Below are 10,472 nucleotides of genomic sequence, written 5' to 3'. Positions count from 1 at the left end.
TGAATTGGTTTAAATTCTATTATTTAAATGTACCCATCATCTGAAAAATGTAATTGAAACAGTTATTGTGATAAAAAACGGAAATATATCTCTTTATTTTTTTTAACTTTCAATGATCTTCCCTACAGAAAATGGAATGTCCTTGGGAAATTATTATTAAGGAATTCACCATACAATTTTTACTTGCTTCTAGTTCATTTTATCCTTTAAGATACTATTGTAATTACCTGTGTTGAGATCTTCTGGAACTAAAAAGTTTAAAATTAATAACATCGTATGGATGTGTTTTCAAAATTAGAGTACCCTAACGTTAGCATTTGTGGTGTCTAAAATGGACTAAGATTGTGAGTACAGTCATCTAGAAATTAATATTTCCAGGTTTTTCTTAAGTGCTCTCTCCCAAATATTGGATATAGTTTAATGAATCCTGGATTTGGTGGCAGCGGGTTTTGGTTTAAATCTTTGTTCTCCCATGTACTGACTTTGTGAACTTAAAACAGTGAGGCCACCTTGTAGACTAACCAGCTCCACATCCACATCCATTAAATAGTATTAAAAATTGCTCCCTTTGATAGCTCATTAAAATCATGAGAAATGCTGTATATAAAGCACTTGGTAAATGATGAAGTACTGAGCAATGCAGTATTACTTTTTTTTTTGGTGAGGAAGATTGTCCCTGTGCTAATGTCTGTTGCCAATCTTCCTCTGTTACCAATCTTCCTCTTTTTGCTTGAGGAAGTTTGCTCCTGAGCTAATATCCGTGCCAATTGGCCTCTATTTTGTACATGGGACACTGCCACAGCATGGCTTGATGAGTGGTGTGTAGGTTTGCACCTGGGAACTGAGCCTGTGTACCCTGGGCTACTGAAGCACAGCACGTGAACCCAACCACCACGCCACGGGGTTGGCCCTGTACGTTTTGATATAAGCTTCTTTAATTTAAAGTACATGGATTTTTTATTGTAAAAAAAATCCTTTTTAGCATGAATATGTAAAAATTTCCGATTTTTAAAATTGAACCCAAGAAATTAAAATTTCAACAAAGATCCTTAGAAAACATAGATCATGTGCTTCCAGCATGATAAACTCAATGACAAGTAAAACTGCACACTGTTGTAGAAAATTACAGCCCATCTGCTTTTGCAGTAATCCTCTTTATGGCTTCAAAGAAAAACGATAATGTCCAGGTCTTGGGTGGCTCTAGGACATTGATTGCCAAACCAAACCTTTCTTCCAAATATCAGTAAACTAAGGATGGTAGACTGCTGCAAGCTATTTTTCAGCCAAAAGGATTAGATTTGTCTCATGGATGGGTCTGACACGTGATATAGATTTCCAGTGGGTAGAGGTTTTCCCAGTTGCAGGAGGACTTTCTAAGAGTTGCTGCTATCTGAGGGTGGAGAACGGTCTCTAGTGGGAAACTGAAATTCAAAATTTTGTCTATGAAATCTTTCCTCTGTAAGAAATTCTCTGTTGAGCTCCCTCCATTTAACCGTATGCCTAGTATGTAGGAATAGTTCCATTTGTCCTGCACAGAGCTGTTGCTTCAAGATTTTTGTAAGGACAATGGATAACATTTTGGTGGTTGTTGCTATGTGTCAAGCCCTGGTCTAAGCATGTTCTATGTATTAATGCTTCTAATTCTCACAGTGACCATGTGAGGTCACTCTTATTATCATCTCAATTTATGAGTGAGGAAACTGAGTCATAGAAACACTAATTAGCTTGTCCAAGTTCGGATAGCTAGTAAGTGATGGAATAGGAAACCAAACCGAAGCAAACTGTCTAATTCTGGAAAGTGAGCCCAGAATTACTCTCCTATACTGCCATATAGGGTCTAACAACATTTAAAAACAAGAAAAAGAGGAAGTAGTATAAATTAAAAATTCCATTTTAATATATGTATTTTTCCATGTCTTTTTCTTTTTTTTCTGAACTAACAGAAAGAAGAGTCCCGTTAAATGCTCACTAACCACACATAGTTGTCTATTTCCAAGTACACATAATCTAGAAAAGCCTGACAGGAAATGTTTCTACATTTCAGTGCTATGCATATATGAAGAGGATAGCCTGCAATTCTTCCAGGGAGAGCCCAGAGACAGGTGTGTCCAGGGTGGGACTCTAGAGGATCTCTTTCCTTTATAACGATTGGGAAAGGATGTGAGATTATTTCCTATTTCTATACTCTATCCTTCAGACTCTATACAAAGAAAATGAGAGGAAATATTTATAACTAAGTAATACTGATAAGACATACTTATTAGCTCAATTCAGTCTTGAAATTGCATTTTGATTTGTTTCTCTACAAATATCAACATTATTTATATAAATAACACCAAAGTGCATCTGCTATTTAGCTTTGTGTGAGATTTTCCCTATCACTGACGTTTAGGGAATACCACTTAAGGGAAAAAAGCAATTTTAAGGTTATCATATAAGTGACAAAGACATTGATCTGACAAGATAGGCTCAGGAGACCCAACACGCAGCTGCAGAGTTCCTTTTGGCTCTCTCCACCATAATTTCACAGAGCCTGGTATAATTAACACACTTCGTGAGATTTAAGTAACATTTGTTGCTTCTCTATCAGAATGCAAATTTGAGAAGGGTATGGATCTGCACAGGAGATGGGAACAACTGTTCTCGAGGTAATAACCGGCGCTCCGCTTCCCAGCGCAGAAAGAGGTGACAGATACAGCATCACTCAGATTTTATTAGGGAGTTAACATATGTTTTATTGCAGCTACAAATGCTAAAACCAGATATATCATAAAATTAACTAAAATTAAATGGTTTATTGTCATTTTGGAATTCTTAGTCTCCATTTTCTTGAAAGCTGTGTTAAATAATAGGGCCTGCTTTTGTCAGGTGAGTGCATGTGCGTGGATAAATGGGAATACAATCTTCTAAACAATAAAAAAAAAAATTATTGGGTCAGTAGCCACTGTTTAGACAGGAGGAAATTGTCTCAGCAATAGAAAGTAATTACTAGTTGGTGTGTGTGTCTGTGTGTGCCTGTAAGCACAGGCACACACATTAAAAGTGATGCCACTGTCAGGCTTCCTAACCCTGGAACTCATTCTTTTCTATAATAGGTTGGAGCATTTGATAAGAAAAATCAGTTAGAGAAATGGTTTATTCTTCTGTCCTATATTTATGTCAAATGAAAGCAACATAACCGAAACTCTTCATTATATAGAGATGAGGTAGCCTGATTTATTTATTTATTTTCTAATTCTGAAATTTTCCTGGAAAAAAAAAATCAGTCTAATGGAATACAGACAGAAGGAATTATGCCAATAGTCCATGACATGGTAGATCTTTTGAAATGACACTTTAATATAGGAACATAATTCAAGGTTCTGTATGTACTGCTTTTACTTAAAAATTGAATGCAAATAAATAAATGTAAAAATGCACTTTCTTCTATGTGTATAATGCATTTCTACATTTATACACATATAATATGTATGATGAAGAAAGGAACACTGTACATATTATCTAGTGCTTCAGGGTTATATGCATATATATATTTCTTTAGGCATATTATCTACAGTATTTCTACTGATCAGGTTTGCTCACATCTGTTACTCTCTCATCTAAGACAAGAAGAAATAAATATGTAAATCCAGAAGCATGCTACAAATCAAACTTCCCTTAATGTGTTCAGCTGCAGGGGGGACCCTGATCCAAGAGAATGCTCCTACGCTTTTATACGCATAAAACTGTATTGAAGACTCATTTGTCCCATATGTCTCTTATTTTTATTTAACCACAGACAAATTATTTTAAGCTTTCAAGATCATTTTAGGGTACTACAGCAGTACCTCTTTATATCAATAGTGGATTTCAAAAATAAATTATGAGAAATGTAGTGGCTAAGCTAGCATGAACGGCATACTGAATAAAATCAAAGTCTCATTATCATAGCACATGAAAAGAAGCTATGAGCCCCTAAGTAGAAATGGTGCTTTTAAATTCTAAACTTTACTCTATAGACCATATATCAAAGCTTATTGAAAAGGAGAAATCTACTAGAAAGAATAAGGAATGAAGTCTATGTAGAAGTTAAGTTTCTTGCCAGTTGTCAAAGGGAAGTACACCCCTACTGAAGTAAGTGGACTGGAATAAAAAAGTACGAGTAACACATAGTTCTCCTCAAAGTGCAGGTGTGTGGAGAGACATGATGCTTGAAGTAAAATGTCAGTCAGTGCACTCCTTCCTTCATCCAGAATGTCTTACTAAACCACATGATAGAAAGGTCCTGTAAATGAAACAGTGAGCTCAGTGACTTCATTGCCAAGCTCGTTAACAGCTCATAGACTGGTAAGAAAATCTGAGATGAGTAGCCAGGCCACAAACATACCTTGAATAGACTTTCAAAGATACTTCGAGATTCAAATTATTTAATTATAACACGAAGGCAAATATTTCTTGTAGTTATAGTGGAAATAAGTTACAAAATAGAATATAAGAATTTGAGGGTACAAATATTTTTGGACTTTATGTGATAAGTTTTATTTTTTAAATAAGAATTTCAAGAAATAAATGTTTATTTGCAATTTATGTTTCTTTTCTTGGGAGATAAATGTCATCTCATCAGATAAATAGTCATCTCATCTTATCTTACAGTAGATGTTTCACATGAGTTCATTGCACATTGTCAAGTAACAAATATGATTCAATTCAGTAATGAGTGTAATGTTCTTTATTTAGAGGGAAACAATCTGTGAATTAGGGAGTACAGTGCCTCACAAGCAGTGGAGTGCTCTTCCCGAGGGATTTGGGGCAAGAGTGAGGTTTAGAGAGCATTGGAAGCAGCAATGTGGAAACAAGGCATGACTGGCTAGGACGCTAGGGATTTCCTGGTAAGGCCAGCAGGTCTTGTTTTCGAGGGAAGGTGAGCCAGCCAAAGCTTGAGTTGTAGGATTAGTGACTGGTGTGTGTTAGGTTTCGTAGACCATGAGGTGTTTCCTCTAAGTGCAGGCTGACTTAGGTTTAGATTTGTAATGTGAGTCGGGCCACTGGGCAGCCCTCATTTTGTAGGTCTTGATGTACAAATTTCCTTTATGAACATATACAAAATATGTGTAGCAAAAGCTGAACTCAAGAATAGTTTCTCTAATGTAATATGAAATGTACTTCTCCTCTCATCTTTTGAGCCAACATTTGCTTTCTATATGTATTTTAGCTACTAGTGTAAGGTCATTTCATATGAAATCATACAATGCCAAGCACTTAGTGATGATAATTATGAGGAAATGTATTTTAATGGTTACAGATTAATTAAATCACAACTAAATTTTAAATGTGTTCATATTTTTATAACCTCCTGAAAATCATTCCTGAGACACTTACCAGCTGCGTTATCATTCACAGTTTTATGGTTCCCAGACACTTGCCTCCAAATCACCAATATTGTTTAGAAGTCTGTGGTTTGCTCTGTGATACAAAGCCAAGTTTTTCTCTTCAAACTTCATTTTAAAAATCAGAGAAAGAAAAAATTAAGTCTTTGCTTGTGTTTCTCCAATCCACGTATTATCTCAGATTCATTTAATGATACGTAAGCTAGGTCACTTTGCAATTAATATAGCTTTAATGTTGAGTAGGATTTGCTCCATATTTATCCATCATTTAAGTATCAAATGAGAGGTTTAGTGTTTTATCTAATATATCTGTTCTTCAATATTTTACAAAGAAATAATGTGTTTCTCTCTCCAGACTGCTATGGGTTAGATCTTGGTTAGGTCTTGAAGTTTCTAGTTTACATTGAACCATAACAAAAATTTCACTTACGTATGAATATTTAATATTTAAGCCCAGATAGTGTGAAAAGTCACTAATAGTGCATGCACTGGCCTTCCAATTTCAATTTGGAGTTTTCCTGTGGTCCTACTATCCTTCTCTTGTCTGGCTGATAACCCTTTTAAAAAGATTTCCAGGCTGCAGATTAAATTTATGGGAATTATGTTGTTATTTTTTGAGACAGATCAGGTGTTTGATGTTTAAAATACCAAGTAAATAATTTTGGGAAATAACTAAAACTAATTGTGACGGAGTCTCAGATTGATTCGCATCTATATTTTTTCCAGGATTCAGACATGTCTAGGCAAATATGAGGATTAATGACATGCCTTCCTGCCCTATCCTCAACCTAATTTTTTTTTGAGGAAGATTAGCCCTGAGCTAACTACCACCAACCCTCCTCTTTTTGCTGGGTAAGACTGGCCCTGAGCTAACATCCATGCCCATCTTCCTCTACTTTATACTTGGGACGCCTACCACAGCATGGTGTTTGCCAAGCAGTGCCATGTCTGCACCCGGGATCCAAACCGGCGAACCCGAGGCTGCAGAGAAGCAGAACATGCGAACTTAACCGCTGTGCCACCGGAACGGCCCTTCAACCTTCTTATTTTTACGTAAGGGATTATAGGACCTCTTGGAAGCCAAATCACTTAGAGAAGACTGTAGGTGCACAAGTGTAAGCAAAACAGAGTCTAAGCTTAGAAAGAAGGGTTAATTCTTGTGCATCACAGTGCCTATCACTCAGATTTTTCTGTTTCGACCTCCTGAAGTCATGAATTAATTTTAAATCGAGAAAGCTGTAATAAAAGAGTAAGAAAAAAATTCTTTGTTTTTACATGCCGGTGCACACACTAGGCAACTTTGAGATAGGAAAGCTGTGTCAAAATTTCTGCAGCATCCAGAGTTAGTGCTCTCAAAGTCAGCACCATCAGAAAATGTGACCTAGGGTAACTCTTAGCTTCTTTGACACTGTCCAATACTGTTGACAAAGATAGTAGTAGTCATCGTCAGGAGTGGTGATGACTTCAGTGGGCACCAGTTGCTGACTTGTTGTTTCTGACATTGCCATCAGTGGGTCACAGGGGCCAGACTGGTGGCGTAGTCATTAAGTTCACGCTCTTTGCTTGGCAGCCCTGGGTTCACTGGTTCAGATCCTGGGTGTGGACCTACACACCAGTTATCAAACCATGCTGTGGCAGCACCCCACATAGAAGAATTAGGACTTACAACTAGGATATACAACTATGTACTGGGGCTTTGTGGAAAGAAAAAAAAAAAGAGGAAGATTAGCAACAAATGTTAGCTCAGGGCCAATCTTCCTCACCAAAAAAAAAAAAAAAAGTTACAGGAACAGTGAAGAATGGGAATATTTAGAGATTTTCCAAAATTAAGTAGGATAGAGTTAGAGAAAGATACATTGCTGATTTCTATTGTGACTTAGCCTTACTATTCTCCATCTTCTACACCTTCTGCTTCCAGAGCCCATGGCCAGGTAAATAAGTGGTACAGTGTTATAACAGTGGTAGAAACAACAGATGGAGTTGAAAATATTTTTTGTTGCTTCGTTTTGATTCAACCTATACTTTATTGATTTAAATCAAATCTAATCATATGAATATTATTTCTCTAAAATATAAATAATGTAGATACTATAATTTTTGTTTACTGTTATCCCAATAAAAGTAATTTTAAAATATTGTGAATATTTATAGACTATAATTATGCAGGTTTTTAAGGGTAACTTTCCATAATAGGACATTGTCTTCAAATATGCCTAAGATACATTTGGTGCATCATAGCCAATGTGGGAAATCTCGAGACAGGGATAAAATTAAAAAAAGAAAATAAGGCCTGCTGTGTCTCTTGAGAAATGTCCAAATACTCAATAAATATCAATAAGTAAATACAATCTACAATCTAATCTAAGGAATTAAAAAATTATGACTTAAAGAATGTTGATTCAATAGCAAATTCATTTAATATTTGATGCATAGTATTCATTCAATAAAGCTTCATTAATCATATACTATTAGTGGATACACTATAGGTCTTCTAGTCAGAAATGAGCATAATCCATAAGTTTGGCTTTTGATTATTTTAATCAAGAGTTTTTCTGTCTTCTCTTTAAATTTAAATGGCAATTCTTCTGCTGTAACATCATATACTAATAGAAATATTGTCCCATGTGGGGTGCTATGACAATTTTTGTAGTTTTTTGTAGTCCTCTCTCCCCATGTATTTCTCATTTCTAACATGCCTAAGAAACCTCCCATTAGAACTACCCTCCCTCAAAACTCAGTTATGATTGACCAACTATTTTTTTAATTATAAATAAAATTATCTTTAAATTCAACTAAGCACAGAATCTACTCAGTAATCCTTAATCAGAATTTCAAGTCTCTTGGCATTTAAATTAATTTATTCTTTAAATATAAAACAGATTGTCCGTCAGGAAAGGAAAAGTTTAAATGCCCTTTTTACAAAACTCTTAAAGAACTCACCCAGGCATTGATAAAGACCTAAAGTTAAGAGGAAAAAAAGTCTTTTTCATAAATTAAGTGTATATGACTCAAATATAAGATAATTTTCTTCGAATTACATTTTACTACAAAAGTTTAAAAATTTTGTTTTTACTATGCCCGGAAAGATTGATGAGTTATCTCTGCTGATTATGCAATCTTACAGTGATGAAAAACAAATACTCCTTCTTGCTTTGGTATCTTAAGTTTTCATCTAAGCATCTATATGTTAGCCATTTAGATGTGTTTCATTTTTAAACTGCATAGTCAAAAAAGAAATCATACTGCCCTTCAATTTTTCTTTTTGATTCATGATTTATTCTGGTATCTCAAAATGTTTTGTTAATGAGGTTTTCCAGCCTCATGAAAAATGGGCTTGTGCTGCGGGCCCAGTGGCATAGTGAAGTTCATGCACTCTGCTTCAGCAGCCTGGGGTTTGTGAGTTCGGATCCTGGGCATGGACCTACACACTGCTCATCAAGCCTCACTGTAGTGGTGTCCCACATACAAAATAGAGGAAGACTGACACAGATGTTAGCTAGGGGGAAATCTTCCTCAAGAAAAAAGAGTAAGATTTGCAACAGATGTTGGCTGAGGGCGAATCTTCCTCACCTCCCCCACCCCCCCCAATGAAAAAGAAAAAGAAGAAGACGAAGAAATGGGTTCACCAAAAACATAATGATGGGATATACTTATCTAATTGCTTGCTTGATAACTTGATAGTGATTTCCATTCAATTCCAAAGGATGTTAGTGAGTGAAGTCTTTCATTTTTTGTATTCATATCTAATACATTATTATTATAATCCACTAGTCATTTTGACCTCTACTGTTGTTTATATCACATTTCCCCACTGAGACCCTTTTGTTTATCACATATTTTAGTTGTGGTAGCTTCCCGAATTGAAGTTCCTTTCAACCCCGCCTCAGCTACTATCTAGTTAACCACACGGACCCTCTATGTTTGTTTCCTAGTAGATTGCCCTGATTATTTTAGGTCCTCAATAAGTGCATATTTTTGAGATATACTACTATAATCCCAAAGAGCATGGTTCTGTGATAAAAATCTTTATATAATCTCAAGATGATGTAATAAAAATGATCTTCTCACTTCATATATATCTGATAAATAACTTGCATTTAGAATACGTAAATAGCTTTCAAAACTCACTGATAATAAAACAAAAAACTTAATTTGATAACAAACGAGTAAAATAAAAGATCACATGTAACGACTTTTTAAAGGATATGGTCAAGACACACAATTTGTTTTTAATTACAAATCAAGGCTTTGAATAACATTAAGGTTTGGATAGGTTTACTTCAAGCAAGTATGCTGTGGATTATTATTTATATATGTTGACTCTTTCCCAAGGAAAGATGTTTACCCGAAGAACATTTTACAAGCTGCAACAATCTTGAAGGTACCCTTTTTGACTATATTGACAATTATTTGTTTGAACTGCTTTAAAAAAATTGCTACTTATCAGTAAATTTGTTTGCATAATTTTTCACTCATTTGCATACAACACACATTTCTAAGCATGAAAAATTTTTCTATCTTAGATTAAACATAGCTACAAGATAGATAAAAAACCAACAGCATGAAATATTTTTCAAAAATAGTTAATTTAACTTTAGCAAAATTAAAAACTTCTGCTCCCCAAAAGACACTTGAAAGAATGAAAGACAAGCCATAGACTTGAGAAAATATTTCCAATACATATATCTGATAAATAACTTGCATTTAGAATATGTAAATAGCTTTCAAAGCTCAATGATAATAAAACAAAAAGCTCAATTTTAAAAATAAGCAAAGATTTGCATAGACATTTCACCAAAGAAAATATGTGGTTGACTAATGAGCACATGAAGAGATGGTATCATTAGTCACCAAGGAAAATATAAATTAAAACTATGATGAGATATCATGGTATACTTAAGGAGCAACCAAAATTTTAAAAGATTGATTATACCAAGCTTTTCAAGATCAGAGCAACCATAACTCTCATCAATTTCTGATGGAAATGCAATATATTAAAGTCAACTTGGAAAATATTTTGGCAATTGCTTCCAAAGTTAAACATGTACTTACCAAGTGATGCAGCAACTGCAACCTAAGAGCAATGAAAACTTGTGTTTATGCAAA

This window comes from Equus quagga, chromosome 6 (genome assembly GCF_021613505.1).
Source record: "Equus quagga isolate Etosha38 chromosome 6, UCLA_HA_Equagga_1.0, whole genome shotgun sequence".
Lineage (NCBI taxonomy): Eukaryota > Metazoa > Chordata > Mammalia > Perissodactyla > Equidae > Equus > Equus quagga.
The sequence above is the reverse complement of the archived record's forward strand: the minus strand, read 5'-3'. Positions refer to the sequence as shown.